Below are 27,674 nucleotides of genomic sequence, written 5' to 3' on the forward strand. Positions count from 1 at the left end.
TAGTCGTGTGAATTTAACTTAAGAAAGCGACATTACTTTCCGGTCTCCCTAATATTATGTATACAGTTAGTATAATTTCTTACTGGAAAGTCGCAAAAGGCATTTCTAGTAATTCAACGTTGTTATTCTAAGTCATATAAACGTAAGACAGATGGTGAGATATACAAATAAAAAACAAAATCCTGGCTCTTTCAACAGGTCTGAGTTCCCACGTTACAATTACGTGTCGCTTGTTTCTTTTCGACGAAATTAAATCCTTGATAAGTTTGTCACAATTATCTTAAATGCGGTAACAATTAATACGTTATTACGTCATATGAATTTAAATTAATAAACATTCTTGTTTATATGTTTTTTTTAAATAATTTTATTATCAGAAACATCGCTGTCGTAACGTAATCTCTGTACGCATTTTTTAAATTTGTCTTTGGAACTTATGGCTCTTTTAATTTTCATTTATTCATGTAACTGTCCACATAGGATAATTTGCAATGGCAACTATGTAAGAAAAATGAAAGAAAAGCTCCATTTAACTAGAATCAGATTGAGGTTCTTAATGTACTCTGATACGAGAAGTTTTCACAAAACTCACACGGGTTCTTTTGTGGTCGCTTTTTCTTAATACTGTAGTGGAACAATTAATTTCTAAGTTTTAGTGTTACTGAAAAATCCTTCACACTATAAAAGGATCACTCAAATGTACCTACGAGAGGATCGCGGTGTGGTATTATGGTACCCAGAAGACGCTGCTGCCCATCCTCTAAAATTAGTTTCCGAGCAATGGAAATCCTTAATAATTAATGCACAAATTGTTAATATAAGGTATATCGTAGGAATCGTATTCGCGAACTATGATTGCAAGTATCAGTCCTCTACCACTAGACTACCACTATTCAATTTTTTGTTTATGGAGCCTGAGTTCAAAAGAAGCTTAACCTAAATGTGTTTGTTGTGACTAAGCTTGGGGGTACCCTTGAAAGCCTTGACAATATAGAGTAGGTTAAACTCTTAGTCGCAGGAGTCATAGAAAGGACCCGTCTTTCCCTGTCACTCGATATATATATAGCAAAAAGATTCTATTATGAATTACGATTTATAGTCATATCCGAGAACGATTGTTGAATTAACTAAGCAAAAGTTTTATTATAGTAGAGTATATTGTAGAACTTCTCTTTGTATAGTAAAGCAAGATAGGCAAGCAATGGTAAGAGAGCATTTATGTACAGGGTGTTTGGTTATAGTTGTAAAAGGTCTCAAAGGATAATTTAATAATTGGAAGGGGGGTGGAGGTTATTTGTGAGCAAAAACTTTTAATGATTTTGCGCATATTCTCAATTGCTTTGTAGAAACGATTACTCTGAAATTTGTAACATTAATATTTTTTTTTCTATTGGAAATCATTAGGCTAATTACATCTGTCTTTATAAATTCTGCAGGATACATAGTAAATAATTATTCATTATGATATGTAATTTCAATTTAGAAAACGCTTTTTGTTACTATATATCTAAAGTCGTTACTCTGTTTATATTGCTGAAATCATTGACTTTTGAATGGGGTACCATACATTATATAAAAATAAAAAAATCTTCTTTTATAATACATTACGATAGATAATTTAGATTATCTTTTAGGTCTTGCACTGTTAGTAAAATAACTTTTCGAACATTTCAGCCATAGCACGTCTGCGGCGGTCTGCAAAGAGCTCAAAAAAAAACTCTGCTGGGTTTTATTCCTGTTCACTTACGGTAGTAGAGCAGTTCATTCTCATGATTTATTATTATTTAAACATAACAGTGTCATAGGATTTTTTCACAAATTTTGTTTTTAACAGACTTCTTCTTATATTTATGACAAGATTTTTAGAGACGTTACATTAATGTGTATTGTATTACCGTACACAGTTGCGGACAAAATTTTATGAAACAAATAAATAACAAGCTTATCTTTATTTTTAGTGCTAACATTATGTATATCGCTATTTTTCTTTTGTTTACATTCATTCACTTTACCTTGTACAACTAGTTTATCACAGCGTCGTCTTTCTTTTGCGAAATGACTAAAATATATCAAAATTTAGAGCAAACAATTGCTTAGAGGCGTCGATTGATCTTGAGCTTTAGCCAAATGAAAACATAGATTCTTTTTCCAAAGCATATTTCCAACGCATTAACGCGCGTATATTTTATTGTATATATAAAAATGTTTTTTTCCAACGAGAACTTATATAATTATCGTATTTAGTTATTTATTTATTTAAAGGATGTATAAAACATGATATAGCCAAAGTAAAGTATCCAATGGTTTTTTTACAATGTATATACATATATACTTCTAGTAAGTAATGAATTTTTTGAAGCATTTATAAATATGTTACACAACAAAGACAAAGTTAAAAGGTTAACAAAAACAATTCCAGTTAAGTTTGTTTTTCAAAAAATAGAGATTATGTATGTATATCAAAAATTATAAAGATAGGTTTAAAATTTAATAATACTATTAATACTATCGTGTACAACATTATTGTAAAGCTTTCACATCCTTATATTCGAATTGTAAAGAAATGCATTATTTTTAAAAATTTGCAACAAGTAGGTGTTAGATTTGCGTACACTATAGTTGGTGTAGATTTCAAACGACGATTTTGTGTGAACAACTTTACTCTGATGGTGAACCTAAGGACGTGTGAAGTAATTAACGGATATAAAATAGGTCCTGCTGGACTCCTGGCTTTTAAAAAGGGAGATCATACCACAAGTACGAAGTTTTTATTCATGTGTCAAAGAGAGTCCTTGAAATGTATGAAGCTAGCGACGTGTAAACATTTCTTCTGGATTTTTCTTGTATATTGATTATCAAAAAAAAACTGAGGTGCTGTTTTTATTTAACATGTAAATACTGTATTGAAGTCTAAAAAATTAGACTTTATTGTTCCAAAATGGTATAGACGTCATAATAAGATTGTTTATAATTTTTAATCGTAAACATGCGATTATTTGCTACCATAAAAGAAAAAATTATACTATAACTCATTACTACATCCGTTTCATTTGCCGAACGCCGATAAAGCTCTGGCCACATAAGTGGGTTATTAGGGCTTTAGTTTTTTTTTTAATATCGGACCGTGCTTAGTGCCGTTATGAAATAATACGGCACGCACCAAAACTGGTCATATTTTTTGTGAACCAATACGCAGTCTTGCTAATACGCACTGCAAATTGGACGATTTAAACATACGAACCTTTAGCGGTTCAGCGAACTCATTATTGTGTCTATAGGACCCCATAGGGCTCCAGACGGTGCGGACAAAAACTAATTTTGTTAAACTATGCACCCGACTCTGGACGCATAGCAATAAATGAGCAAAGCTTTAGAACCTGATGCCTCGGCCAATCACAACGATCGCGAATTCTTCAACAACCGCTTCGTGTACGCTGCGCCATATTACATTGACTTTAAATGAATGGAGAGCGACTTGGTAAAGAAAAGAAGAAATGTAAGCCGTGCGACAATTTGCATCGTTCGCTCCAGTGTATTGGTAGAGGAATTCGCAAGTTGTTCACACACACACCGGCGCGTGTGGCAACGAGGAGGCTTTGCCTGCACACTCAGTAAATTGACCAACGCGCGCCAGTCTGCTCCACGCGACCGCCGGCGACTGACGCGTTGCACGGCGCCGCGACGCCGTACCTCGATCGCGAAAAAAGTTCAACACACGAAACTTTCTTAAGACTTTCCTTTCAACCCGAACACTGTTGAAGTGGAAATGTCTGTTTTACTCCAAACGTAAAGAGTCACCTTTCCTAAAACCGGTAATTCGGTATCCTCCAGAACGGGTTTGGTCACGGGCCCCGTGGCGGGACATTCGTGAAGTGATAACTTGATTTTCAGAGTGCCGTGTTCAGTGCTAGTGACTGGATTTTTCATTGCCATTGTACTGATCGATTTGAGGGGGACTCGTTTCTGCCTCTTAAGGTCGGCTACACGATTCAGTGCTGTCAAAAGTTTCAGTAAGTAAAACTTTTCCAGGACCCTCTCATATCAAGTAACGACACTTGTCCCCTTTAGTCGTCAGTTTTGTATTAAAATTTTAATTCATCTAATTTTTAGGTACATTAAGATACTAAGAAAAAAAATTTCAATTAAAGTTTAATAAAAGTAAAAAACGGTTTAAATTTCTCACAAAAAATAGGTGTCAAATGAGCGAATACAGAATTTTTACAAGAAAGATAAACACGTTATATTCCGGTCAGGCATACAATAGTGTTTTTTATCTGTTGCGAACGTAACCGATCTGTACAAAAAACAATAATAGTCAATCTATATTAAAATAGTAAGTTACTCTTACTTATTAAGATTGTGCAACCAGATAAACCGAATAAACAATCTATAAAACATTCAAACTCGTCGATAGAAATCTTGTAATTTCTAACTTTGATATTCTTTAATTAATATTTAAAAAGCATATCTTCTGAGATTGCGAAGACTGTAATGATTTAGTTTGATTTAAATATCTGCCTAATAATGATACTTTAATTTTAATAATTATGCTTCATTGTTATCTTGATTATATTATTGATAAATTATGTCAAAGAAAACGCAATGTAGCGGACCGTTCGCATGATTATTTGCATATCGATGAAAGTGGCAACGCGCACGATGAGAGAATTTATAAAAACCAATTGAAAAAACGTCTGTAGAGTGTTTTGCGTCTGTGAAAAAATGTCATTCCTCGGGTTAACATTTTATTAACAAGCGAAGTCGATCCAGACACGGAGCGTGAGTAACGTGGTCGGCTCATATGAGCAACATGGCTTAGTCAGTAGCCCTTGTTTTAACTTTTGATTTGAGACATACGCGAACTTGAATACAGATCTATATCTCTGAGTCATTACTGCGAAAACTTTACTATTTTTTGATATTTGATCACAGATAGTTTTGTGTCTAAAATATAAAGTACATTAATAAATAAATATTATAATAGCGCTTAAGAGTTTTTGATCGATATAAATGAGTGGAACTTAATTGACTCATTTACATGGTTGATAATATAGTGTATACACCAAATGATATCAAAATTCATTTAGTAAGAGCAACTGTTAATTTCTAGTCGATTCTTGTTGATTGAATGATTCAAAGGAACGTATTTTCAATTTTGAGTGATTTTTTTTTGCATATAATAAACAAATTCTAATTTTAAATGTTTAAATATCTCGGCTATGTATAGTAAATATTTCAAATACAATGAAAGTGTAATTTCAAAGCCTGACCAACTTTTGTCATTTATAATAGAGAAATGTTTTCTTTAAAAAAGGTAAGAGTATATTACAATAGTCGTGAACTTTGGTTGGTTGGGTGTATCTCGAGTCTCCCGGCCAGTTTTTTTATAAAGCTTCAATTTGGCCTCGTTCACCTCGCTATTAAATATCAAATACGATTTTATTTCATAACTGTAATCGAAGTATCGATTATTCACAATTGCGATGTTTTACCGGTTTTTATGCGACGAAGCATTGTATCGATATATCTTCGTCAGACGTTAAACTGGATTGCTCTTATTTTTCACAGCATCTGTTATAGTATATTGTATAAGGTAATGTTTTTACTAGTTGTGTTATTTATCGATGTATATTTTAAGTTGAATTGAATTGTTTTTAAGTCACTTATAACTCTGCATAATATGGATTCTTAATGTTATATTGGAAATACAATAACAAAATTTGCGCTTAAAATTGTGAGAACTTCAAAATGGGTAAAAATAGCGTTGAATTCAATTTATAATACGATTGTTAAATATAGTTTAAAGGACCAGTCAAGCGTTTCCCCCGTATTGCTGATTGAATTACGACTTTACAAAAACCAATTTATCATAAATATTTATTTAATTTTACGAAAAAGCAGTTGCAGCGAACCAAGACTGTGATTTGAACTATATTACTGTGTTTAAGAAGGCGTATGAAGCCTCAACGCTGACTGAAAAGTCAAATGATTCGCTTGGTCAAGGTCTCCGAGTTGCAATCTTCGTCTCGATAGTTTTTTGTTCCTAGAAAAAAGTTGTTTGTCGCGAATTTACTTTTTTTTGTTTATTTATATCTTTAAAAATAGAATCCGGTTTACGCAAAGATTTTATGAATTCATCTTGTACCCATAAAATTTTTTATTAAATCGTTTCAAAAATATATGTGTTATTCAATTATTCCTAATTATAAGTAAAATAAAAAAATGCTTAAAACTGTTAATATCTTTAACGTTCTAGGTGACCTCTCTAAAGATTTCTGACATTCACGAAATTATAAAACGAATCAATTGCTTTAATTTTTTTGTCCAAAAATTATTCAGAGTAAGGTTGAACGACAGACATAATTGTGATAAAAAACGATCTGCACAACCTTTAATTTAAGTGAAAAAGGCCAAGATCTATTTCACCAAACTATCCACAGACATAATACGTAATTTGCGAAACGCATTAAGTGCATAATGATATCATATAATAGCATCGAAACGGTAGTTGATCCCAAATTTCTACGCCGCGATCTAGAACACAAGCGGAATATAATAAAAGAGTGTATTTTGCATGTTTTTTTATTTTATAAATTTACAAGACTACGAGGTCAATGATCTTATAATAATTGATGCGGTGCTGTCTACACTTGAAATACAAAACCATGAAACTCTGAAACAAATATATTTTTTTCAAGAAAGGCTTTTCTAAGACAACATCAAAACATTGATGTAATGTATATTTATATATGTATCATTGTTCTTAATTTTTATCAAATACTACTGCCAGTTTCATAGTAGCATTGATTATATTGAATTTAAATCTGTCAAGATACATGATAATTACTCAAATTACGCAAATGTTACCATTTTTCCTTTCATAAATCTTTTTTATTTTCACGTGAAGATCTGTATGATACTTATACCAGACATGTTTGTCTCCGACATTTTGTCACTGAATGCGTTCTGAATTTTTCAACATACGAATATATACTTGTCTAAAGAAAATAATTATTTTAGAAGTCTCAATCTGTGTTTAATCAACTCTAGCTATCACTCTTACTCTTATAAATACCAACAAAGGCAACCGATATAGTCCAGTGAATTGGTAAGTTTTAGTGTCAGTGGTGGGTCTACACAGTGCGGAGAACAGATGATCGCTAGGGCCTTATGCTTCAGGAATGAAGACGATCAGTAAAAAAGGTAGGACATTGTCTGACAAGGTAGACAGATGACCTGGTCAGGGTCGTCAGAAAAAGCTGAACTCTGCCTACAGTTCTTATTAAATTTATAGATTAGGCCTATGTATGATATGACTATGATATTAAATCTCTCTCGCCTATTGGTACCTCGTGATTTTTTTTGACACAAAATTGATTTTCTACATCGTCAACATTGAAACTATATTAGCCAAGTTTCTCTAAGCGCTTTATAAGGCGTAACACTATAATTCTTACTCTTGTTCGTGTCTGTAAAACGCACATAAGTTAATTCTATGCAGTTTTCATTAAACAAGATGATTTTATGAGCGATGTATAGCGGAAGAAACTGGCTGGTGGTAATAAAAATTATTCATTAGTACATGAAAGTCGCAGCCAACCATGCGTTAAAGCGACATTGTTTTTTTACATGTTAATAGTTTTTGCTTAGTCTTGATCTTATTAGATAACTCGGAGTGCTCTGTCGCTCGGCATCACCATCGAGATTATCTCTCCGATTACGTAACGTTTCATTGATGGATTGGTCTGAGTATTTACATGTCGTTGGAACGCTTGAACCTGTTGTTTGTTAAGAGTCGATAATTTGAAGGGTCACGGCCATGGGAAAGAACAATACAGAATACTAAGATACCGTTAATTTAACAGACGCTCCGAAAAGTCGATGTGTCGATCAGTGAGCGTTATCACACGTTCGAAATATTTTCACAGAATTTCTAAAATTAAGAAAAAAATGAAACGTTTTAGAATAAATCTTCTTTTACTAATTATTTATTATTGATAGACAAGTTACGGAGACTTGTTTTATTCTTCAAGCAATAAATTACGCAAGCAATTAAAGATAAGTAAAAGCGTCAAAAAATTTTAACAAAAATTATAAATATATTGAAAATAATAGGACAGTGTGTAACCACCTTTGTAGAAATACATGGTATTCACATACACATATCTAAAATAGCTCTGTTTTAAAATTTGCTCTTAACTCTTAGCTTTTACTACTCCTGCTGAACTAAATGCAAATAGAATTAAATATATAAGTTTTTTATTATATTGATTGACGCATAATGAAAATAATGATTAATAGAGAAGTCTTATATTCATTTATTTTCCAAATTCAATTTCAGTTTTTTTTGGTATCTAAAATAAATTGATGAGTCAAGCGGCGTAGGACTGAGACTTAAATATAACTTAGACTAAACTTAGGGCGCGGGTTCGAGTTCCAGAATACAATCTTATACTGTTCAAACTTTGTGCTTTAATTATAGGGAATTGCTACTGCTTACACACATAATTCCAGAGTCCTTTGCGTATCATAATACCACGCTCCGATTGACAACCCGCCTGCCAAGCGTGGCATTTGTATAATTGTATATCCCTCATAAATGTAAAATGCCTTTGGTTGACTTGCAATGGGCGTCTTTGTACTGATAAAAAAATCAAATTATTTACGCTTCACAAATGAACTCATATACTATTATTTGATATAACATTTTTTATTAATTAGACCACCGAAAAGCTTAAAAGCGTTTAAGAAAAAAAAATCAAAATTATATAATGAAATAAAACATCAATATAATTAAATAATTTACTCGTTGTGACACCTTAAAAATTTAATTGAAAACATGAAAACTTTATTTATTACGAATACTATAGTGCAGATGCTTTGAGCGTCAACTTAGCAGAAAGAGATTGATAATCTTATTCATCAAAAAGATTGGTCACGTACATATAGTTTTTACTAACAATATGTACCAGTTGCATTTGGTAGCACTGTCGCAAGTTTGCGAGTCCAGCTTCCCACACTATCGTAGACCGCTTTTAAACGAAATCAAAAACTTGTTCATGACGCAATTCATCCAACGTCGCAGCTTTGCATAAAATTATACATCGATCATACATTGCACTCCGCTATCAGTAATCGGGCGACCTTGTTCCTATTATGTACCTGTTTAAAGCTCTCGTTAATGCTTCGAGGAACGTGTGTCAACTTAAACGCCGTCATCCAATCACGCCTTCACGATTAGGGTTATTAACGCTGCGTGATGTACCGGTGTTCTGATTTGCGATTTCAATGCGTGGGAATCGTGTCAAATATTGGATTACTATATATATAGTTTCAAAGGTACGAATTTATAGCTACTTTGCTGTATATTCAGTATATTCTTTAAAAAAATCGATGGGTCCAGAAACAATAAATAACGTAATTAAAATATAATAAGAAAAAGCGTTTTCAGACTTTGAATTGCAGGAAGCTTTTTGGTGACAAAAAGCTACTTTAATTTTCTACATGAATAACCTGTAAACCTGAATATAAAATAATAAGTTTATAGAACCTACTAAAAACGAAGATTGTAGGATGAATGTCGGTGATGAATGATAAATTTATACATATCTCTTTATCAAACAGAGCATGAATGCCATTTTGTTTTATTAAGGTTCAGCGTTCGATGCAACTGTGAAAGCCACAAAAGTTGACAATACCGTAGATTAATTGTATTTTAATCGTGTAATTATAATTTTGAGACAGAATATAATTAATGTGATCAGAGAATAATAAATGTTAATTATCAATTTTTATCTATCTGTTAGGAAGAGATTGTTTTGTTTACATAATTTAGTTTATACTCATTATTAAGATCTACCTCACTGTTAGCCTTGATGTGGTGTTCAGTTTTTATTTGCACCTTCGTCTTGATTTTATGTTGTCATCGTTTACATTGCGTGTTCTTATGTATTGACGGTAAGTAAATTGGCACTTAGCAGATCGTGTCATTGAAATTTATTATTAATATTTACATAACTCGAATGATTTGTTTACGCTACTGTGTTTGTGTTTAAATTTGTAGTTTGAATATTAGTTTTGGGTAATTTATATGTTCTTATTTGTTATTTCCTCTTTCCGATATGTTTACGTGATTTTTAATATGAATTATGAAATAATTGTTTAAATTTTCTGTTCATTATATGATCTTATGACGATTAAGTGGAATTCAAATTATTTGTTTCGAAATACTGGTAGTCAATTTATATTCCTAAATAATATATAAAAATATTGGTTGCCTAATGACTTTTAATTTTCAAAATTCGAATTCCCCTCGACCGATTCGGGTCTTTTTTATAATTATAATGAAACCACTATTATTCCACTAACAACTGACAAAATTAAAACACCTGTCTCTAATTGTCGTCAGTTATCGTGTACCATAAAATATATAACCTTCATTTTTTCATCGGACTATAAAAGGTCTTCGGGTTTGTTAAGGCAGTCTGTGCGTAATAAACATTAAAAAACAAAATTCATCCACCTCCTCTGAGAGTAAAAATATGTATTGTTTTGTGTATAATTTATATAACTATATTTGTAAAGCGTCTCCCAAAATTTTCCGTTCGTAATGAAAGCGAAGTACGCCCCGGACCTGTGACCATGATTGACGACGTAGATTTACCGGCTAATGCAATATTTCAAAGTCACGCCGGCGAAGAGAATTTTGTGAAAATTTTCATGGCAGCATGGTTATTAACGTCTTACCTTAGCTAGAGTTTTTCAAACTATTAACTCTAACATTTATGTTTGGTTCTTGCTTTTGAGAAAGAAGTGAATGTATTGCTCACTTATTAACAAAAAGGTTCTGGCAGTAAGGAATCTACAGGGACAGGTTAGTAAACAATAATTAATTTTTTATGTAGTGATTCGAAATTTGAAAACGTTTTTATTTACTATATTACATATTTTTGAAATCAAAGATTTTTAGATAGGCTAATGCATTATTTGACAGAAAATGATCTGTAATTTCACACCTTTAAGGCTTTTACATTTATAACCAACCACCGTGTGTACTTTAAAAAAATATATGTATTTGATTAAATTTAAATTACATTACTTACGTTAACTTGTTTTTTTCAATGATAAAATATAAAGATATGCCGTTTAAAAAGTAAATCCTTTTTGGTCGATACCAGTTTTTTTTATATAATTATAATGTCATGTTTAATTGATTATAATAATTCATTACTATCACGCTCAAAACGTGCTGCCTGTGACTGCCCTTATCAGAATAAAATTTGTTTCGGTTGTTCTCTTTTAAGTGTACGTAAGGAGTTTTTGTTCCATATTGGATGTACGAAGATGAAGTATGGAATAAATGCATTTATTAAAAGCGGTTTTTGTTGTAGTAACAATATAACATCTGTGGGCTGTCTGTATTGACATTTTTTATCTTTTTCGATCATAACCCTAGAAAATTATTTTGATTGTGAATGATAATTTTTGAGATTTTTTTTTAATTTTATTTTCTGGGTGAAGTGCAAATAAAGAGTGATTAGATAAAGAGGTAAGTATGTAGCTCATTTGTTCTAAATTACTGTATAGTACACACCCTGTCTAAAATCAATGGTTACATAAATAATATAAACAACGTAATGATAATATAATAAGAAAAAGATTCAAACTTCGCATTTCCACGTGTTAAAATAATATTTAATATTTATTGTTTATTAACTGTTCCTACAGTTTTATACTGTCAAAAGTTATTGGCCTGTTGCTTTCCAATAGAAAAAATAAATTAATGTAATATATTTCAGAGTGAACATTAAAAAAAGGTGATTGGAATATGATTCACTGCTCATCATTCGATATAAAGACTATTTAAAAAAATTACCAAACATAAATGTATACATTTTATATACCAGGCTGCGATTTCTATGTACACAAGAATTAAATTCGTGGAAATTATTTGAGAAATTTGGAAATTCTTTACAGATGTATTTTTTTCCGTTTTATTGAACTAATGTTAGTGTTAATAGTTTGAGAACCACCGCATTGCGGCGCACAGTTTGTAGCAATATGTACTCGTGTGTGGCCTTCGACTGTACCCGCGGTCTCCGAATGAATAGCCCGTAAATATTGACCGTCAGACATATGTTAAGAGACCATTGAGGATTCGGTGCGTTCGAGTGTTTATTCGTCGGAATTATGTCGAGGTCTCTATTAAGCAACGATTGAGATGCTGTGATTGATGGCAGCGGCGAGAGGCCGGTCTGATCTGTGGATTTCTACTTAATCGGAGAAAGTGTTAAATTGTTCACCCGCTGGCTTCATGCTTACTTTTGTCTTTATGAATTTTTGTAGGCTCTTCGTTATGTTAATTGATCGAGTTCTTCATTTCCTTGTTTACATTTTTTAATTGATATTTTTACTTTACTATATAACTATTAAAAATATATTTACATATAAATTTTTGCAATCGCTGAATAGTTATTTTTTTCATAAAGTTTCTTCATAAAATACAATTTTTATTTCAAAATAAAAATAAGACTGCTTAAATTTATTTAAACTTTTTGCGTATTATGCAATTGTAAACTTTATATTTTATAGGTATCCTGTACCAGTCGACCGTCCACAGGTGTATAAATGTTGTTATAGAAAAATAATATAAAACATTTAAAATGCTATACATACATAATATTACTGTAGCTATTGTCTAATACAAGTATATAACAGTAAAGATGTACTTAAATAAGAGCATGTATAAAGTACATTAAAGAGATTTCCGCCTTTGCACTCATCAATATATCTCTAGAACCAAAAAAAATCGAGATTTTAAATCTCTATGAAAATATTCCTTATGCCAAAAAGGATAGCTAAGAACGGTTTTTATGTAATTATGACTACAAGGGGGTTGAGCGGTTGTTTTTTTTTTATTAATTCTAATTTGTGTCGTATTTTTTACTATATTTTTTTCGCTGTTACTAAACGTAGACAGTTGGGAGCGGTTGTTCATTAACCTCGCAAGACGAGTGGGAGATAGCTAGTAAGATATTAGTAAAGGTAAAATAATTACCGCCGATAGTCTATCAATAAAATAAAAATGAATCGTGACTATACTGAATATTGTATTATAATGCGAATGAATAGTTTCTAAAGTGTTAATGTATTAATCATTTAATCTATCTAAATCATGAACTTAGCTAATTAAAGGTTGAACAATCACCGTACGACCTTAGAGAACGAATCGATGAACGGATCTTATATTCATTCATTCAATTGGGATCAGGGTGAGGTTATTCGTAGCCTTAATTTGTTCTTTAATTGTGTACCGTGCGGTCTCTAATTGTGAATGCACCTGGGGGCCCATTGTTTCCATCGACTCTTCCTTAGTCGAATAGCGGTTCAATTATATTCGCTTAGTTCGTAACTTTGTTAACGCTTGCCTGGCCGAGATTGCACTGAAAAAGGGTCACGTTAGGGCCGGAGCAAGTAAATAGAAATGACTTGTTGTTTTCTACTAAACGTAAATGAAATGCTAACGAATAAATATTGTCACTGCAAGGTTTTGTTTTAGTGAAATCGTATGCTTATTTACATACATACGTATTTATTTATTTCACATCTACAGCCTGTTTGGAAATAGATGTAAAAGCGTTAGTGGGGTAAATCTATAGATCATTTGCTGTCAATGAATATATCGTAAAAATCAATTGTTTCAGAATAAAGAAACAATGTAATCTGTAAAATAATAAGCAAAAGAGTTTTGAAAAAATTGTGATTGTGTAATATTTTTCTTATTTGCAGACTTTGTACTGTCAGAAGTTACTGGCCATTCGCATTATAATAGAAAAAACAGATTAACGCAATATATTTCAGAGCGATCGCCTTGTATATGCGTTTCGTTTTTATTCATGTATAATGATATGCAAATCACATTTAACTATTAACAGCCATAAATATTAATCCGGTTTTCTTACTATTTCTTTACAAACAATTTAGATTTAGTGAATGAAAAAGCAAAGTATGGCTTTAATGGAACCGCACGGCCTACTTAGCATGGAAGCGGCTTCACATATTATCAATAAAAAAGAAAAGTTTTGAAGATTAACATAGGCTCAATATCTTGGTTCTTAATGAATTTGGGAAGCCAAATATTGGGACTTTGATAACTGAATATAAAATTTAAGTAATATTGTTTTGCATTATTGCTCATTCAATTTAGAAAGTAATCTTTCTTTTCCTTTTATTGGGTAGATAGTGTCTAGTTGATGATTTACGGAAAATATATGTGGTCTCTTATTTCGGGTCTCATTGACAAACTTACAATAGCTCAACGAGCCACGGAGAAAGTTCTATGTTTGTGATTTATCTGTGAATGACCAAGAGTAAACGTCATAGTACAGCGGATTGCCATGCTAGTGGCCAGGGTTTATAGCTGAACACATGGCCGTTGAAATTATAAGTGGAGACCAGCAACAAGCAAGCGCAGTGTTACTTGTGCACAAGATGAACTGAGGATCCAACATGATGATGAATTTTTAGTGCTGGTTATCACCAGGTGCATTAATTAAAAAAAAATATCGAAACATAAAAAGGTCTAGCTTTTTTTAAAAATAGAATAAGGTCATCTCGAAAACGTTCCAAGTTTGAAATAACGATGAACTAAACGTTCGTTTGATGCAACGCTGCGACCAAATAGGTAGAGACTCATTATTTTCGTCTACTATTAAGATAAACCATATAAAGGTTGTACGTGCCTTATGAAGCTTCTTGAGTTCTATATTTTTGGTATTGTGTTATTTTTCATACGACCTTTCTCGACCTTGAGACAGTTCCGGCCTTATCCAAGGTCTACGTAAACAAATCTTTTGCTTAATTGCAACGGCGTTAAATGTTTAAATCTAATTAAGATATTATCTTTGACTACTTTAAAAAAAGAGTAAGTGCTTAGTGATATTGATCTAGATTTTCATTCTGTATTTAGTACGTATCTAAGCAATACATCGTAAATAGCAATTTCCATACGGCCAGTCTATAAAAGTTTTATTATAACAATATCCTGTGGCCATTTATGTGCTTATCACATTAAGAAAAAGAGATACTTCTCTTTCGTTTCTGTTTTTAGTCATACAAAAATATACTGTTTGTAGAGAATTCGTGGTTGTAAACTGCATAACATTATATGGACATTATAAGGAAATAGAGAGAGACTCACTCTATTTCCTTTTCATTGCATTTGCACGCCGCGGGTTCTATGGGGGTATTAAGCCATTCTCCTTCAAATATAGTCCATTATTCTCTCCATAGAGACTTTTCTTTTGCAAAATGTTAATTGTAGTATTGTCTTATTGAGGATTGACAGTAATTTCTATCTGTGAAAATTACTTCTTCATGTAGGATCATAAAATATTTACTCTAAGCTGGAGAAAAGATCTCTCCATATTGTCGACTGTATTTTGCAATATAATAATTGTGGTCAAACAATAAGAAGATAATTAAAAAGTATAGATTTGAAACTCCAGGCTGGACATTTCGCAAATCGGCCTAATAACGCCGTTTACAACGACAGAGACGGCAAGGTCGTTTATTGAACGAAATCCTATGCAATACAATGCTTATTGTTTTCACTGCGACCGCTGATATCAACAAAGCCTGATCTAGACAAAGCGAGATAAGTTATTACCTACACAGAAGTGTATTTATAGAAACCTTTCATTCAACATTGAATGAGTGCGGATTACTTTTGTTTCCCTTATTGAATCAATTGCGTGACTTTGCGACTGTTTTTTTTATCTGATACGTGTTACAATGTAAACATTTTAAAATTTAAACTTTAATTTGATCACGTAAAGAGTAAATAGAAACATAAAACAGTTGTTTATTTTACACATGTCATTATCCACATAGGATCAGTTACAGCAATGACTTATGTATGTAGATTTAAAATAGCTCAATTTGATTGAAAATAGAATCAGATTGAGCTCATCTTTAACCACTTCGATACGAGCGTCGACTATAGTCGACGGTCACAGGTGAATGCGCACAGCCGGCTCTTACTGCCGCGACACAGCTCGTCTTGCTCTTTAACATGCTTGTGAGATTGTTTTATATTACAAGCTGATATACATACGCATTAGGTTCATTTAATGTTATTATAATAAATTATAATTGCAGAGATAGGTTAAAATTACTTGTTTGACGACTAAAGTCGACGTTCGGCCGTGCGCGTTCGAATTACGGCCGTCGACTATAGTCGACGGTCGGATATGTGTATGGTTTGTGGCCAACAAGCGCCGTATCGAAGTGGTGGCGTCATTCAACTTAAAGCTGCGAAGAAGAACACACTATAAACTCAGACAGATTTCTTTGGGATCATTTTGAAATTATTTTTAGTACAGTCCTAAAGAAATTTATTCTGAAAGTTAACAATAATTTAAAAAATTCTTTACACTATAATAAAATTTCTATACAAGTTTTAATTTTTTAGAAAGACAAAAGAGGAGCGTGGATATAGCAAAGTTTTGTTAAAAATTTATTTTAAATAATGTTTCTACTTACATATGTTGCACAAAGTTGCACAAGTAAAACAATATGTAAAGTAATATTATTATACCCTATTTCAGTTGCCTACTGAAGAGTTATTATATTTAAAAGAAATGTTTAACAGTGTATTGTATATTATTTAAATCTCTCTATTGTAATGAAACGTAACCCCCTACCGTCTCTGATTTATATTATACCTTTACCTGAATCTTTGAAATTTCATTCGGCGAAGTTAAGACCAATCCGCCGTTTTATTTTATTAGAATTACTTAAGTCATCGTTGTCAAACGTAACCGTTAAAAGAGAAAACAAATCCGATTCACTTTCATTTCTTAGTTGACGCGGTTCATTATCAAGGTCGAACGCTAAATATATCTAAGTTGTTCTGCTTCTGACAACCATATGGCGACCAGACCGGCTAACACTTGAAAATATTTAGTCGTATTACTTACAAACTCCTTGCTTCTATAATATTACACTTTAAGACGAACCTTTTGTCGTAAGTGTTGGTTGATTTCGCGGCAAAACTAAATTTGTGGTTGTTGACAATTTTATTGAAATATGATTTGTTTCGGGCAATGTTTATGAAATAAATGTAGTAATATAAGTTTGCAAATATGAATTGGTAAAGGTACTTAATATTCCAAAGAATTTACCAAACAAATCCGACATTACGGTTCTGGGTGAGTTGGTTCAGATAAATTTTCTTAATTCACTTGGAAGTAACACACTGATAAAGTTAATATGTTAACCCCATTATTCACATTTTATTTCCGATACGTAAAGTGAAAATATTCTTTTAATTACGTCTTAAATTTGACGAGTTGACCTGATGTTAAGGTGTAATAGTTCGTATCAATATATTTAATCTTAAATGGGGTGAATAATTAGCAAATTTATTTTAATGTTATTTATTAACAGTTTAGTTATAAACATATTCATGTCAAGCATTAAACTTGCCGATATTTCTATACTTTAATATACCTGTTGAAGCGAGACTCGTAAATCGTAATAAGACGTTACTTAGCGTATAATCTCAAATTCCACAAATTGTTTCTTTGCTCGGAGTCAAATGAAAACTGTGGCAATGTATCATTACGACCTCGAGATGTCATTATGAGGCTGTACTGATTCTACTGGCAATTGAACGTTGTACGCATGTCCAAACTGGTTGAGTATACATTTCATAATTTCGTGCAATTCAATTTAATTCTTATGAAAGTGTTATTTACGTCTATCTTTGCATGAGTGGGTTCCCCGCTTCCTGCTATTCACGTAGCGCTAATCCTATTTGTTTCGATGGCGGCAGGCAGTGTATATTTACTTTCTTGTTCTTGAAGTAGTCGAGATTTATCTGTTTAAGGAGAGAGATTTTACTTTCGTGTGGTAGCTGTAAAGCTTAGTCTAATGTAAGTTACGTCGCTGACTAACTGCTCTCGATTAATTTTACAGATATAGTAAATAAATACAACCTTTTCCGTGGCGTTAGTTATTACTTCTTTGTTAGTTGGGGAAGTAATGCTCTGGTATCAAGCGTTTAAAAAGCGGTTCTAGTATATCACGGTCACGCTTTCAGAAAATCTATTCAAGAGTGTACTAAACATTATATCGATTAAGATTATAGTATGTTACCAACGGTACCAATATTTTCAATGATTTCCAAGTTAATGTATTTATTGGTATGAAAGCAATGATGTAGTTAAACTAAGTGGCAATTAAAAGTTTTCATTTATGGTATTATAATAAGTTACAAATACTTCACAAGGGACCTGGAATAAAATGCTTTTCTACAATTTTTGTCGCGAATGGATACCATAAATATTCTTATAGTGATTGCCGAACATTTACCAAAGAAACGGTGGTAGAAAAAGGATCAATGTCATGATACTTACAGACATTATTAGGGTCGATGCTCGCTCACACAATATAACTAATTTGTCTATAGCTAATAGATGCATTAGGTACACCTATGGGGGGATTATAAGAAGGAGCCTTGCAAGTTACATCAAAGTTTATTTTGGATAGGAGATTGGGGAAAACAATCTCTCTATACACCAATACCTGGCTTGGCGTCGTTTCGTTTTGCGTTTTTTTCGAAGTTGCGTCGCTGTTTAATTAGTTCTAATTTACACAGTGCGTCGTTAGATTTTTGAGGTTGCGTTGTTTTGGGTTCGAGTCTTTAATTTTTTTAATATTCTTTTTTTTTTTCTAAAAGATGTCAACACTTTTGTGTCTAATTACGCCATAGAACCAAAACTCGGAGAATCCTTTTCTAACTAAAAACAACGCAACTTGAATACAGTTTCATTTTCACTTTGTTTTGCTAATTTTAGAGTTCAGTTTCAATTACTTTCAGTTTTAATTAGTGTGTTGTGCTTTTTTAAAAGAGATTAATAAATTTATATAAACTAAAACGTGTTGTTTTTGGTTACAAAAAAGGTATATATTTTTCCAATTTATTAATTGGTAGAGTTATATTATTTTTGTTTTTTAAATGTTTACTTTGTTCAATTTTCTTTTTAAATGTTGTATTTTCGTAACCCTGGAACCTATCTTCGATCTTTATATAGTTTGCTATAGAAATTCTTAATTCACTTTCCGGTCGTGTTTTTTTGGAACGTAACCAATATTCAAAGTGAGGTAGATATCGGTGTATATAAAACAAAATCGTGTAACTTACATCAATTATAACTCTAAAACGGAAGTACCATTTTATATGATTTTTACGTTTTTGGAATTGTCTTTGTGCTGAATATGATAATAAGTATTGGGGTATAAAATTCTTAAATTAAAAATTTTAACATTGAAAAAACAACAGCCAAGAAAATAATCTAGCCGTTGTAAGGCGAAATGAAGTTAAGTATATTTCTCCGATTTACTGGTGAGTGTAAATATTTTTTTGGCATAATTTCAGATAATTAAGTTATATGGAGTTTATTAGTGAATGCAAAGATATAATATTTGTTCCACAAAATGTATATTACATTAAGATATTTTCCATGCATATAAATGTGACGAATGAAATTTCTTCAAATCAGGCGTCTTGTCACTTGTCACTTAATGTAACAGAGAACGTCTAGCGGGTGTGAGGGTCGGAGTAGACCCCTCCTTAGGGGAGTTGAGTAGGCGAAGGTAATTGTATCGACCGCCTTCTGCTGAGATTTTCAGCCAAAAGACGTTTTCCATAAGATATCTATCTGTATAGGTGAAGAATTAGAAATGTCATGGAATGGGACAAGATAACATAAATTTAAGTTAAACAATTTGACGATTTCTTGAATATATTGAACTTAAAAAAAAAACTTTTATTCGCTTTGAATACTTTTTGACTATACAATACAGAATAATCCTAAGGTATTTTTTAATATTAAAATAATTATTTTTTTAGTCTAGTAATTAAGACAAGATAAGGTTCAATAATTGAACAATCGCATCTTTGATATTTAATGGGGTTATTTTGCGAAAGTTAATCCTAAGTAAGAATAGGACCAATATTTAGCCACTTCCGCACATGGAGAAGGCTGGTGGGCGGTGCACTTTGTTGCACGACTACCACTGCATGTGCGGAAGTGGCTAAATATTGGTCCTTTTCTTACTTAATCGAATCTTTAACCTCTCTTTGATAGATCCTGCTTCACAAGGTATTATAGATGTGGAGAAGAAGCTGAAAGAAACTAAACACCACCGTCCAATTGAAATTAAGAACTGCTATCTATTACGAACTAGTAAATGTGATGCATGCTAGAGGATAATGTTGTGGGTATGACGAATTAATCCTGATCATGTCAGTCGATAGATGCTCATTGTAAGGCGTAAACTTCCTCTAAAGATCGCCACGATGATTGGTCTTGTGTTGTCTGCATCTATTGACTTCCCGTCACCTTAACTATAATGTTGGTCTACCTATTAGAGGCCTATCCACATACTAATATCTGTATCCACCAGGAGCTCGCTAGGTACAAATCTATATATTTCTTTATTTTCGAGTTATTCTTAGTTAGTTAGTTAATATTCTTTATTGTATACGTATGTATATAAGTGCATAATAGTAAAGAAAATAAATATAATGAGCGGTCTTGTCACACGAGGTAATTTCTTCCAGAAAACTTTAGCATGGAAACAGTAGAAGTATAAATAACGGGTGTATAAATAAATATATAATGATAATTATAAATAAATGAGTACAAATCACTTTTATTAACGAGTGATAAAAATTCACACTGCATTTTATATTTTTCAACCATTTTAAATTAAGTTCGTATTTTGGCTTGACGTTGATATATAGGACAGTCTACATGTACTAGAATGTAATGACAAAGCAAGAATGATATGTGTGTTAAATCATTTGCACTACTGTTGTTACTGCCAAGTTACAAAAAGTCAATTAATATTGTACAACTGGACGTAATCTCTCGCATCTCGCAGCGTAAGTACAAAGTGGATATAATATCCGGTTGCTTTTCTTTCATTAGCCGTGACACTTTCATTTGTTTGAATGATAGCCGAAACGAACCGAGTCAATTGGTGGAGGAACAAATTGATATTTATAGTGATCTACGGAACATAGTGAAGTGAAGGGTTCCGTGGGGCGATTTCGTCAAACCACTATTCTCCACTATTAAAAAAAAGATTTTTTTTTCCTCTTATATACTCAAAGCATTGAATTCACTTCTTTCGCAAAGATTCATAGACGTTTCAGGAAGGGCTTGAGTAACATCGGAATTTCGAGCCGTTTCAGTCAAGACAACGAGTCAATATGTCCTTTTATCATCAACATCACTATTTCAGCCGTAGGGGGTCTTAAATTTTTAATAGCACCCAGCATCTTCCGACGCTCTTAACAAGGTCGTGTTTGTCCGGAGTTTGCTATACTACGTTCATCGGATCTACGCTTGGTGTCATACCTATTGCAACTTCAACTAAAGTAAATCAAACTACCTATGAATCCGATAAATATATTAAAATAATATATGTGTATGAGTCTTTACAATATAGATTTTGTTTATAGCTGTGTATTGGGTCCTTTTGCCTTATAGTCCAGTGATTTGATTGAAAAAGAACACTTCGTGTAAGTATAAGGTTCAATAAATAAATACACGGTTACAGTCATTAATATGATCGTGTTTTATTAATATTAGTATTATCAGTAAAATTGGGCAATAGCATTTGTGGTCGAACAATCCGTATTGCCTACGTGACTGGTACAACTTTTATCAATTAAATATAAATATTGTCTGTTGCTTATAAATCATGCAAGTTGATTGCATTGTTGAAGTTTTTTTTTTTCGTGTTTATTTCTTACATTGGGTTTCAAGTAATTAATTTATATTTAAATAGCTAATCGTTAGAATACCTTTGGCCTTTATCGAATTTACCGGTATAATCCTTTTAAAAATATATCACTTGACATTTCGAAGGAAAAGGATTGTTCCACATTTGTTATAGTTCCAAATTCGCAGGCTTAAAATTGTCTGTTCTATCAGATACGTGATTATGTATCTATTCAAATACTTAATATATGTTCGGTTAGAATTTTTTCAACTAAAAATTATTTAAAGTAAAAATAAATTTATGCAACATGTTTTTAAGTGATCACCGCATTAATAAATGTGATAATTATAAATGGTTTAGATATCTATAATATATACCTGACAGGAGAAGCTGTTAAACGTCAGTATAAATTTGCATTATGGCATACATTGGTCAAATGCGCAAAGTTTCAAGACAAAACGGATTATATAGAAAACGGAACCCACAAAATATAATATGTGTAGTAAGTAACAAGTTACGTAAAACAATGAACAGAGTAACATTAGTCTTGTCTTTTTTCATTCAACAAGCTGTTACTTCCAGTTTGATTGATTTTACGAAGTAATAAGCGAAGACGGTAAAGTTTATACAAGCTCGTTTGAAATAAAATTTAAAATGAATGTTGTATATGTAACCATATCGGACTTAGAGGTCAAGTAGAGGTCAGTGTTTGTTTTTCGGTGCCACGAAACATGACATCATGTTTTGTGTAAGCTCTTCGAGAATTTACGCTTAGGTATTGTACATAATTTTGTAAGGAAACTTGTGAGGATAAAAACTATGACAACGTAGCATTTGATATCGAATAGAAAATATTACATTTATTGTTAATACCATGTTCCACTTGGAAGATAAACTGGTTAACTTTTATCTACGTTAATATTTTATTTTATAATGCCTTTCGAAATTAAAGTCATATTTGCGGTTTAAGTCCACGTTTGTGAGGTTTATACATTATATTGTTTGTTGTTGAACCTATTGCTTGTAACTTATGCATCCACAAACGAATCAAATATTCATTTGGAACATCTCAAAACCATCAAATGTTGTACTTAAAACAAAATAGTCGTTTCACATGAATCATTAGCTTTTAAATACTCTTTGATTACTAACAAGTATTATTTTTTGTCAAATACGACATCGTGATTAAATACCCGCAGAAATAATAAAGCTAAAACTATCTATTTTTTGCTCACCTGCTTAACAGTTATGGATGAATTTAAATTTGATATTAGAATTCTGTTACCGGACGTCTTGTGCATTAATGTATTTTTGATACAAAATTTAGGAATCTGTAACAACACAACGCAGATGCACACTAGAGACAACATTAGTCTGTTAATGAGAAAAAAATGATATCCGCTTTCTCTACGTTTCGTTACCGATCCCGGAACAACATAACAAAATCAATTATTTATACCATTGCAGTCAAAGCGATTTTTAAATGTCAAAAAGAAACATCATTATGGGTTTTTATTAAATCAATGTATGTTGCAATCATTAGCCCGGTGACGTCGATAAATATTATACTAATAAATATTTATTATACCCTCTCTAGATTATACATATTTGTTATAATGAGGGTTCCACACCATTGAAGCGTATTTCAATTGGGTTCTACAGAGGGGCTTGTAAGGGTGGAAATAATTGCTCACTTGTTTAAAATCAATTATATGCCTCATTACAAATCCAAAGGTACCTTAAGCATGGTTGACTAATTTATGAATATTTTGATCACGATGTAATTTCTCATCAGGTAGTATTCCGATATCGATCGATAAAGATATATCATTAATGATGTCGTCTATATCTAAATCAGGATTTGCCAACCTTTTTTGTACCATGTGGTTTTTGTACATTTTTTGCACTTTATCCTTTCTAATATTCTTACTTTCCCCTCTGTAACATGTATACATAATTTTTATATAAATGCGAAACAGTTAATCTCGTGTTGAATCTGTAGTGTATATGTATGAACGAGTGATAGACTCGGATGATCTATGGCAAGGCGGCGCTCACAAGGTAGCGACTCAGCGAGGGTGAGACAATTGTAAAACTTATAATTTATAACTTAATAAAAGTTGTATCCATGAAGAGTTCAATTAACATGAAAGAATCTATTCTGGAAACGCCTCCTTTAACAATTAAATTGCTAAATTGTGGGGCGTTGGCCTCACAAACATTGATCTAAAGTATAGTTATATTCAAATCAATTTTTCTTTTACAATAAAATATCGTTTTAAAATGTACATAAAGTAATTGGAAACACGTGTAAATGTTTCAGAGTTTAACGTATAGCTCATTTGCTGGCAATGGTACATCCTCTTCAAAAATGAATGCTTTTAGAAGTAATAAATAACATAAGGATAATATAGTTAGAAAAAGCGTTTCCAAATTAGTAAGTATATATTAAAATAAATTATTGTTTACTATCAGACACTGCAGACTTCTTACTACCACATGTTAAGGGCCTGTTATATTCTAATAGAAATAAATGCGAGATTTCAGAGTGATCATTTATACAAGATGTTCGGTGTAAAACCAATAAAACTTTTTGTTGACAAATGCGCTAAATTATATTCAAATTTTAATTTTTTTTACACATATTACCAATCATTCCGTATATACTTATAATGTTTATGTAACTATATTTATTCTATTTTTAAAATGTGTTTGCGGAACTAGTTTGTGACGATAGAAACGTTTCTTACTTTCGATTGAGATTATGAATTGAAATAAGTATTCTTTTTACTTCCGGTATTTATATCACGGCTACAAAATACATTTGATCTAATTAAATAATCATTATTTCTTCGATTGGATATTATAGTAATGGTTAAAGGTATTATTCTCTCGGCGGTTAAATCTGGTATAAAAATGGCTACAGCGCATATATCAATAATAAGTTTTGTATAACGACCCACCGCGCATTTCCCAGTATGATAGCGGAGTAAATACGTATTATGATACAGCTGACTTGAGTATCGGCTGAGATAATGTTTTAGTACTTGGAATTATTCATTTGATATCGTACCTCGCTATCTAGCTGCCAAAAGGCGTGACGTTAGGTACGGATAGTACGGCGTTCATTTGTTTGCAACGGTGTTTTTGTCTGTGACAACGTAGCGATATGTGCCTTATAAAACTAGGATAATAGATTAAAAACTAGGACAAAAGTGTATGAATTGAATAACTTTTAAATCAATAAATTATTTAATTTATCATATATTCTTAGCGGATGTGGGAATATAGTACTTTCGTTATACTTTATGGATGAACATTTGTTAATGGTGCTGGTTTTATAATTATGAAATATAATATAAATAATTCGATGCTATTGATTAAAAATATTTTCTTTACAATACTTTTTATTTATAGTTCACTAATCTATGCGCAAAGTAATAACCCGCAATGTATAAATACATTAGTGATGATTACAAATTGAGTTCAGCCAGGATTTCAGGCTGAACTCATTGTCACAGCTTTGTCTAGGTATATATATGTATTATGGAATGTTTCGAAATTTAAACGATGTGATATTTACTGTAGAGTTAATCATTTGCGTATGTACATAGTTTATCTGTGCAATAGACGTTTTTTTATCTGATCTCTTTCGATAACGGCAATCATAACCGATGTCAAGTGTGTTATATTTATAAAAATAAAGAAAGTCGCCCAATGTGTTGCTAAGCGCTAAACATTAGAACTATTCGAACTCGGCTAGTTTTTTACATTTCTATAAAGAGAAAGGTTAATGTTAAAGATCTTATTAAAAATTAGAATATTCCTAACAACACTTGCTTTACCCTTTCAAACCATACATTAAAACACGTATCTATCAAAAATTTGACGTTAATCAAAAAAGGCATGTTAGGATATAATAAAAATATATTACAATGAAAATATATGATCCTAATTATTATTGAAGACTCGGTATTTACGAAACATAATACTAATAATAATAGTAATATTTTATTCCCGTTTGGAATTGAACAGGCTAAAACTCTTTGGCGTTACGAAGAAGATGGAGTTTTTAGTAAAAATACTAAAATAAACAAAGGTATAAATATAAGTGGAAAAAGACTTTTCATCTTCCACATATCGTTTAGGCTTTCAAATCGTTTTACCGACAACAATAACAAAGCAACGCACAATTGCACTCGCGGAGAGTAAGGCACTGCGTCCCACTTGCGACCACTCAGACATCTTCGTGAAATGCAGTGGCACAAGAACTACCCTCTATAACTACCCTTGTTTGTTTGTAACATACTCCTTTTTAAAATCTACTAAACGAACTTAGTATAAAGGTGGTCAATGATATTTGTCTTACCTTATCTTACTTTAATATCCCACCAGAACGGTACAACAAGGACTTAGATCACTTAGGCTTACTTTCCATGGAATCTATTACTCAAATGATCTATTCTACTACATTGGAAAGCCTTCTTACATCACTTAATCCGACTCACAGTAGTCTTTTAGACGTGTGCACTAATGGAAATATTCGTAATATCGTTTAAGTTGGCGCTTATTATTATTGTGCTTCTGGTAGAGCTGTAGCATCTTTTATTAAGCTATTTACTTAGGCACAGATTTAAAGATGATTCCACTAGGGCTTAATTCGTCCATTGTAAAGTGGGACAGCCACTAAAATTGAATCAAATACAATCTCTCTATACTGGTAACATAGTGTGGTCAGAGTAATTTTAAATTTTAAAGTGAAATCGTCTATCAAAGAAAGGCGTTTGTATTGTCTCCACAGAGTGACTGGACGAATGACCCTTAGAAAAGTCTTTATTTTGGGTTGTTAACCGATAACCGTTTCGTATTATGGTTTGAGAGTACCTGAGAGGGCAAACCTTGGCTCAGATAATTGCCTAATAGCAACATTACTTAGGGTTGGCGCTAAAAGAAGACGTGTCGTGTAAATCTAGCAACGATTTTAGAAGTATCGGAAGACGCTGTATACAGACCGATTCCAACCATTCCTATTATAAATTTGAGGGGGAGGCTTATATCTAGTTGTGGCTGTAGTTATTATGATGATGATGATGATGATAGAACAAAATTTTCTTCTAGCATAACCTAATTCTTCGTGATCAGTTTTAATTTTTAAGTTTTATATAGAACGTTATTTAAAACTGTATTTTGACTTGAATCTTATTTGTATTATAATGCACTTAAATGTGAAATTAAGATAAAAATAAAGTTAAGATAAACGCATTACGCTTATGAATAAAGTTAATTTTTTCTATATAATTATACACTTCAAATTGCATCATATATAATTAGGTTAAATGAAAATATGCGTTGAGGCTCCATGTTATTTAAGTGAAAAATTGAATTTAAAATGCACCACTGGAATTTATTCAGCGGAACGAGAAACTTTATCGCTTTTATCAAGCCGTAGGCAGTATGTATGCAAATCTTTCATTAGCTTATCAACAAAGATTTTACATGTATGTGAAACTATGTAATTCTATTTACAAAGTTTGTTACTCTGGATCCGGAAACTATTTTGACTAAGAAATCTCTTTTACAAAATTACCTCGGGTGTTTGTAGTCATATTACTTACAGCTGAATAATTCGGATTTATTCAGATATAATTATACATATGGAAATAAAATTAGAAATGAAAACGAAATTTTATTTAATTATTTATGAAATTGATTCTGGCAATGATATTTATTGGATTCTTTGGTAGCACCCGATTCTATTCTTATCTTGAACTTTTTTTTCAAAAAGGTTTTCAAATTCCTTTAGCGTGGTAATCCAAGATCCGGCGTGTATGGTGGGTGAATGAGACTTTCCTATAGCTCCTTCATGCTTTAGAAAC

General features: G+C 31.9%; 1 protein-coding gene across 1 annotated transcript in view; it reads left to right on the plus strand.

Annotated features, from left to right (window-relative positions):
• Positions 1 to 3,651: 3,651 nt before the first annotated feature.
• ko (Stork-head domain-containing protein knockout) overlaps positions 3,652 to 27,674 on the plus strand; it is a 218,576-nt gene continuing 194,553 nt past the window's right edge. Inside the window, exon 1 of the mRNA XM_068774161.1 lies at positions 3,652 to 4,010. The gene's annotated coding sequence lies outside the window, so the exon portion shown is untranslated. The remainder of the gene's footprint in view (positions 4,011 to 27,674) is intronic.

This window comes from Battus philenor, unplaced genomic scaffold (genome assembly GCF_028537555.1).
Source record: "Battus philenor isolate CCGP_79_NKW_IND1 unplaced genomic scaffold, ilBatPhil1.0.hap1 SCAF_7, whole genome shotgun sequence".
Classification (NCBI taxonomy): Eukaryota; Metazoa; Arthropoda; class Insecta; order Lepidoptera; family Papilionidae; genus Battus; species Battus philenor.